The following is an 8,230-nucleotide window of genomic DNA, read 5'->3' as shown; positions in this document are numbered from 1 at the left end:
TTTCTTGTATCCCAATTTCTTTGCAGCAGATTATACTAACCCGTGGTTGATGCACTAGAATGTATTGTATTGTTGGTTGCTATTACTGTTGACATTATGTTAGTATGAAAATTCTAACCTAAATAAATCAGTAATGCTTTCTGGTACTATTATTACAGCTGATCTGTATGACCACTAGAAGTTGGCGGCTGCTTCCAAATAAGTGACATAATCCCACATTACCTACTTAAGGATTATGGCACAATAAAGTTCCTGGGATGAATCTGTCTGATTGCGGTCTGGTGAGGGTGTTAATTTTTCTGTACTATATATTTTTCACAATATGTATTGTATATCACATTGATGTGACACTTGTAAGATTACTTTCTATGACATAATAGGGTCAAAGATTATTTCGTTTCACATCCAGTGATATCATCAGCAATGCTGCATAATTTTCGCTGGCCAAGTTTGGGGACCCTGATTTCAGCTGTTAACACACCTCCATCTGAATAGAGGGTCTAATAAACTTGATTCTGAGACCTACATGACTATTCACATCTTAGATGAGTTATGACAATCCACACTGGATCTTGATTTGCTCACTGGTGTGGACTCAACATGGTCTGTCTGACCAAGGAAAAGAAACATCACCTTGGATTCTTGTGGACACCACTTTCCTTATGGCCATCCCTACTGGGTACCTCACAGCAAAACTATCTGACCTAAACAATCAATGACCCAATGCTATTTCCTTAACCTCACTGACTTACTTTGTGCAGTGGTGCTGGAATAGTTTTCAGAGTGGGGGTGCTCGGGTACAAATTAGCAGTAATCAACTGATATATGCCTGACAAGATTCCTTTTGTGAATCCCCATCAGATGCACATGAAAGCATTTTCACCTGTAAGCCAATGGGCTGAAAATGCCTTTTAATTACCCCCAGCCAATTTTGGTTTTGCAATTGTTTTAATTTTAACTGAAAATAACGCATATGTAAATGGAGAAACGATTAATCAGAGCTATGTTAGCCTTGTATCCATCACATAAAATAAACATAATGCCTCTTGGTTAATTCTGAACCAAATTATTTTTCCTTTTCCCGTCTCATTTCATAATTAGGAATTATATGTTTAGCATACTTCTGGGATAGTTAAAAATACCTGTAAACTTTTAGGTTTTGTAACAAATGTTTTTATTTATCTCTGTGTTGAACATTTCTCATTATGTAGCCTCATTTCACACAGGCCTATGCCCCCAGTGATAGTGTAACTAGGTTTAAGTACATAATTCCCTCACTTTACAGCTAGAGAAAGGAAATAAAAGATAGGACTTTACCTGACACTTTAATATATTGTGCCTTTGTAATCACAGCAAATGCTGCCAAAAGAAATGACTCCATGGGCATCTTTATTATTCGTTCTCTATCTATTATTCATTGGTGCTGCAGGAATTCCTGCATCTCTACTTCCTGCTTCCCTGAATTTGTGAAACATTCCTAATTTTATAAGTGGTTGGGGATTTTATGCTGTATTTTAGGACAATGACAGTTTCCCACACAGGTACGAACAGTATGTAACCAATTCAAGGCAACATACGACTGAGAACCAGATGGAGATATTTCTTAATGAAACAGATGTCTTTATTCTCTGACCTATAAGTAATTAAATGCTGTAATCATGCCAGCGAAAATTTGAAGAACACTGTGTATTTAACAGGTTGCCACCTTTCCCAGAGAAAAATATCAGAACATTTGTTCACGTTTTAGAAATTCTGCAAATGCCTGGACGTGATACCTAATTAGGGCTCTATATAAAACCGTACGTATTCATTTTTTAAAACAGATTTTCTATCTTTGATTACTTTATCAGTCTTGGATCATTAAGGCTACACTATAAACATTTTAAAGTGCTTTCTTCTAATTTTTGCAGTTTTTAGTACGTGCTGGTAACAGGACAAAATAGCAACTTTTGGTGATTTTCCTAATTTTTGTACCGGTCAGGACTGTAATGAGTGAGCGGTCTAGTAGATTGTCCCGGCCGTGGCTGGATGTGTCGCACCCACACGCCCCTGCCAACGGGCGGAGCGTGCATGAATAAAAGAAAGGGGCGTGCCCGCTCGGGGGCATTCGGAACCCAGATTCCATACCTGTGTGGTGTCAATGTATTTGGCTTGCGCGCACACCTGTCAGCACGCTCAGCGCCGGGGGAATAAAGCTACAACACTGGAGACGAGGGGGCCGGACTCAGGCTCCCATGGCGCGTTGTGAATCGGCCAGCAGCACGCGCCGCCCAGACGCAGCCCAAGCAGCGGCCCACACCACGTTGCCGGGACACTGCTCACCGCCCGCCCCAGACCAGCAACGGACGGAGGCGAGTGAGCAGTCACGGCAGCAATCATAAACACCTTCCCAGCGTATCCTACAAAGCCAGAAAGGCGAAGCCTTTGCCCCCGCGGTGAGGCTCACACACGGCTGCATCTGCGCGCCAGCCCGCCCACGCGGCCACAGGAGGCACCGCCCGTGCGGCCTACAGGGCAGCCAAACGGAGACCCCCACAGTGAACAGGCCCCGCACACACAGCGTTTCACACGCGCTGGGGGAAAGAAAGGACACTCAAAAAAAGACCACAGTGGGCCCAACCATAGAACAACACAAAGCAGCAGCATCAAGCCCCTGGGACACAAGCACAGAAGGCACAGCTCCCCACGAGGCGCAACAAAGAATAGTCATCTACTTCTCTCATAGAAAAGGGAGATGGGAGACAATCCTGATGGCAACCCGGCACCAGTCCGCATCGTCACTCAACATGCGCCCACAGGCGTACTGCCCCCGTTCAGTAAGGCAGCTGATCCCACGACAGCATCTCCACGGTGGAAAACGTGGCTGGGACATCTGGAAAATTACTTTATAGCCACCAGGGAGAGAGATGGGGCCGTCAGGCAATTGCTCTTGCTCCACTATGCAGGCGAGGAGGTCTACCTGTTATTCAAGCACCTCCTGGACACCGGGGGCCCAGCTGACTACGACGCAGCGGTGGCAGTGCTCAATGCGCACTTCGACCCTCAACTGAATTTGGATCATGAGAGATTCAAGTTGCGCCAAGCCAGACAAAGGGAAGGGGAGTCTATTGACGCCTTCCACACAAGACTGAGGGAGCTAGCGAGCACGCCTCTAGTCGACGAAAGGGCCGTGGAAGATATTCAAGCCCAGCTCATCCAGGGAGTGCGCAGCAAGGTGCTATGCTGGCTCATATTAAGTCAGCCGAACATACCCCTAAATGACATACTGTCATGGCCAGGTCACACGACCTGTCAGCGGCACGGCCAGACAAAATAGACCTGGCGCTGACGTGCACAACCGAGAAAAAAGCGCAACCATCAAAATGGAGAGGGTCGATGCCGTCATGACACGAGACAAGAGGAGCAGGCCGCGGGACTGCCCACCCCAGGCTCCGAGGGGCCAGTGCGGGTACTGTGGGCATGAAGAACATCCACCGCATGCGCGCCCAGCCCAAGGAAAGACGTGCACTAACTGTGGAATCTCGAACCATTTCGCGTCCATGTGCAGACGAAAAGGTCCGCGCAAGGAGAACAGAGGAGCCAGGCCCATGCGCAAACTCCTAAGACAACTGTCTAGCGTTTCCCTGGTGTCATCCCAAGGGGGCTTAAAGAATGAGCGAGCCACCTACTGAGCTGATGACTCATCCACCGAGGACAACGAAGGAGAAACGTACCTCGTGTCATTCACGCAGGCACTAAAGAAACAGAGAAGGCCACAGTCCACATGCACAGTAAAGATCGCCGGGTCGGAAGTGAGTGCGGTGATCGACACCCGCGCGTCAGTGAATGTCATGGGGATCCAACAATATAACCAGCTGAGGCCCAAACCAGAGCTTAAACCATCCAAAACAAAAATATTTGCGTATGGAAATGATTCACCCCTGCCACTCCGGGGCAAGATAACAGTACCGGTACAATCGGAGGACAACGATGTCACAACCGACATTCACGTCATCAACCAAGAAGCCGACACCCTACTGACCAGCCATACAGCTGAAGATCTAGGACTGGTAATGTTTGCAAAGAGTGTGGAGGTGAACCAAACCAAAGAGCTACTAGACCAATTTGCAAGCTTGTACCAAGGCCTGGGACGAATCAAGAAGGCGCCAGTCAAGTTACGCATTGACCCGTTGATCACACCTACGGCATTATGACATATGAGGATGCCCTTCCAATTCAGACCGCTGGTAGAACAAGAGCTACAAAAGCCAGAAGACCAAGAAGTCATCGAAAAGGTCTCTGGACCTACACCGTGGGTGTCCCCTATAGTGATAGCCGAGAAGCCCCGACAGCCAGGGAAGATCAGACTGCATAGACACGCGCCTCCCCAACAAAGCTATTAGGCGTGAACACATCACACCAACGATGGACGACATAGTGGCCGATGTCAACGGATCCCATTGGTTTTGTAAATTAGACCTGAACGCAGGCTATCATCAGTTGGTCTTAGCCAAAGACAGCCGCTACATAACCATGTTCAGCACCCACCTTGCACTAAGGAGGTATAAACCCCTGTAGGAGAGTAGGATCTGCACTTATGTTGCCCCCACTTTTTTTCTGATGTATACACTGGTTTCTGGCCAAGTCTGGCTGGGTCCCTGCTAATCAGGGCCCCAGTCTCTCTGTTCTCTCTAAACGACTTGGTGTGCATATTAGATGCACTAGTGATTGGATACTGTGGTACCTTATGAGCCCCTAGTATATGGTACCTTAGGTACCTAGGGCATAGGTACTTCACAGGCCTACCAGGGGCTGCAGCATGTATTATGTCACCCCTGGGAAGCATTCTCAATCTGACACCACAGGCCTGCTACTGCAGCCTGTGTGAAGTATTGTTAGCACTCCTCACAGAGATATAGGTTTCTATGTCTCACCATACACACACATATAAACCTATCAGCCACCCCTATGGCAGGCCCTATCAATCCTGAGGGCAGGGTGCTTGGTTTACCATGTGAGGGGGTGCCTCTGCCTGAGCAGGGGCCCTCTGCAGCTGGCAGGGTCTATTCCTTGTGGCTGTTTGTGGATGCGGTTAAACCATATACTCTTAAGTGCATTATAACCTTGCGGTAAATGCTAACTTTGGAATGACTGTATCAAAACATGTTGTGTTTGGTGTCAAACAACTTGGAATCATACCCCCACACCAGTAACTGGTGTGGGAGTATGATCCCACCCTTCTAGAGGGGATAACATGTATCCACTGTACTAAACAACAGAAATCCTATAGAGCACTGGCATCACAAAATGAATGCCACCAGCACAGCCACTGGGCTTCCCTCCTGCTGCTGACTGAAACTTGCAGTGGAGGAAGCCCAACAAAAGGCATACTGTCACAGGGAGGTGTCACCACCTTCCAGACAGGATTTAGTGTATTGGGGCTGGGTGGGTGCCCTCCTAGAGTGCTTTGAAGTCCTGCACTGGGGGAGCAGTAGGCTCCTCTGTTCATATGCCAGCTCAAACCGGTTCAGAGGCTACCTGTCCCTGCTCTGGCGCGAAACTGGACAAAGGGAAGTGGGTGTAACCACCCCCTCCCCTGACCCTCCTAGAGGAGTGGTCATAGAGCTAGTCCCTCCCCTATCTTCACTATAAGATAGCAAGCATTGCCATTGCAATTCAGATAACCCTGGACAACACTCTACAAAGAAGAATCCTGGCCCTTCGACGTTCCACTACCTTTGGAAGACAGAAGAATCTCCCTTGGAGTCAAGGAGTGTCTCCCCTGCTTGGCAGGCACCAAAAACCTCAATCAACGGTTGCAAACTTTCCCGCTCTCGCTAGAGTTCGAAGTCCCTGCTGCCCCGGAAGTGGATTTCCTGACTTCTCAACGGCCATTGTGAGTCCCCAGCAGAGCTGTGGCGAGTGGACCCCACGAGTGACGAGGAACAGCAATACCCGGGGACCGTGCACTATTGTCGAGTGCAATCCCTTAACAATGTTCTACGAACTTGTGCTTTGGACCATTTGTGGCCCAAGCCTCCAGCAGGTCTTGCAGCAAAAATCAGTGGCCTACCCCGTCCCGAGTGACCGTGGGCTCCTGTGAAGTATTTCCTGCGGAGGCATCTTTGCGATCCCTTGCCCGTTGGCTAGAGGGTCCCCCGAAGACTTTCTTAATGACTCAAAGGGCTCCCCTGGTTGCTCCAGGCCTGCCCTCACTTGCCCTTGCTGGGGGAGTCCCTCAGACCTTGCTGGTCTGCACCATCGACTTTCTTCAGTGTACACGAGACTTGCAGTTGCCAAGGCTTGTTGGCTCCAATCCAGTTGCCGACACTGCCATCAGCTGCAGACGTCGTGGGAAACTCCAAATCCAGCTGCTAGTCATCGTCAAACCCTCCTGGACCTCGTGAGCGAAGAGTCAAAACACCATCGATGACCTGAAATCACACGACATCTGTGGTCATCCATCTTCCTGGCCACCAGTCACTGGCAAGTGACTTTGAACACTGTCCCTTCAATTTTCAGGTCTTCAGCATCTTGAATCCACCTTCGGATTCCACCGGACACTTCTTCAGTCGACGCAAGCAGCAAGTCTTCTTTGGTCTCCATAGAAAACAGCGACGCGACCCGACACCAAAAGACACCTATGCACCCGGCTTCCCTGGGTGAGGTAACTCGTGCACTCCGGTGCCCTAGTGTGTGTTGGCCCTCGAAGTACTTACCTTATAAGTGTCTTGCTTGTAGACTTCCTCGAAGTGCCCTAAAACTTTAAAAATCAAACCGTGACTTGCTCCATTATAATCAATAGTGAACCCGCGGCTGTGTTCACACACTGCACGCGTCTCCCGTGGGCCTGTTACTTACCTGCTAACACTGCAGTAGTGAAGCCCCAGCGATTCCCCAGGCCCTAGGCCTTGTCATTTTGCAAGTCGACATCCTTATACCATTATTTTAGTATATGGTCTGGTACGCCCTGAGGGCTCCAGCCATATTTGTGCTTAATTTATTGTGAAACGTTGACATTTGAATGTGTACCTGGCTTCTAATCTCATAAAGAGATTAGCAGAGTGTGTCTAATAATAAATACATATATATTTGATATATATATACCTGTGTGGAGCCCTTTCATTTGGTAATTCAAGAGATTATAAGGTAAAACAAGCGGCTTTACATTCCTCTGAGACTTAGCCTGAAGGCTGCTCTCCACAGCTACCACTAGGATAGCTTTCTTTAAAAGGTTGTCTTAAACCTATCTACCAAAAGAGTCGAATTGGACTGGTGCAAGGTGGCCACTATAACTAGTGACCAGCATATGCCAGGCCAACTTCTCACAACGCCTCAACTTTGGAATATCATCGGCAGCGGAGGTATTCCAGGACACAGTGAGGAAGATCTTAACCGGTTTGCGAGGGGTGATGAACGTGAGTGATGACATCCTCATCCACTCTGAAACCGCAGGCGAGCACTACCGCCATCTGAGGGCTACACTAAAGCGGCTTCAAGACCATGGCGTCACCCTGCACAGGGACAAGTGCCTCTTTTTCCAAAAACAGAATTTGTCGGCTACCTGTTCAGTCAGGAAGGCATCCAAGTGGATCTGCGGAAGTCCCAAGCGATCAAGGAAGCCCCAACGCCAGTGACAGTGTCCGAAGTACAAAGCTTCCTCGGGATGGTCACATACTGTGGCAGGTTCGTCCCCGACCTGGCCACCATCGCGGAGCCACTCCAAAACCTCACCCGGGCAGACGCAATGTGGGAATGAGGGACCCTGGAATAAACAGCATTCCAGAGAATCAAGACCGCCCTCCTGAATCACACCATCCTGATGTACTTCGACCCTGCCAAGCAGATGGAAATACTAGTCGACGCCTGCCCCGTAGGCCTCGGCGCAGTACTAACCCAGGAACAGGAACCTGGAAGATGCGCTGCCCTGGCATACACCAGCAAGGCGCTCTCACCCACTGAGAGGCGCTATGCACAAATTGAGAGGGAAGCCCTGGCCATCCGTTGGGCGTGCCGTCATTTTCACTTATACATCTCGATGGTCGAGCATCTGCGTTCCGTGCTGGATTCCGGTCGGACGGCGGCACTACTGTTATTAGATCTTAGTGCCGCCTTCGACACGGTCTCGCACGGGATTCTGATTCGGCATCTTGAGGAGGTGGGCATTTCTGGCTCCGCCTTGCACTTGTTTCGTTCCTTCCTTACGGATAGGTCATTCCAGGTGGCAATCCCGCCTGGTAAGTCGTCATCC

Source organism: Triturus cristatus, chromosome 1_2 (genome assembly GCF_964204655.1).
Source record: "Triturus cristatus chromosome 1_2, aTriCri1.1, whole genome shotgun sequence".
Lineage (NCBI taxonomy): Eukaryota > Metazoa > Chordata > Amphibia > Caudata > Salamandridae > Triturus > Triturus cristatus.
This window is presented reverse-complemented; position numbering follows the sequence as displayed.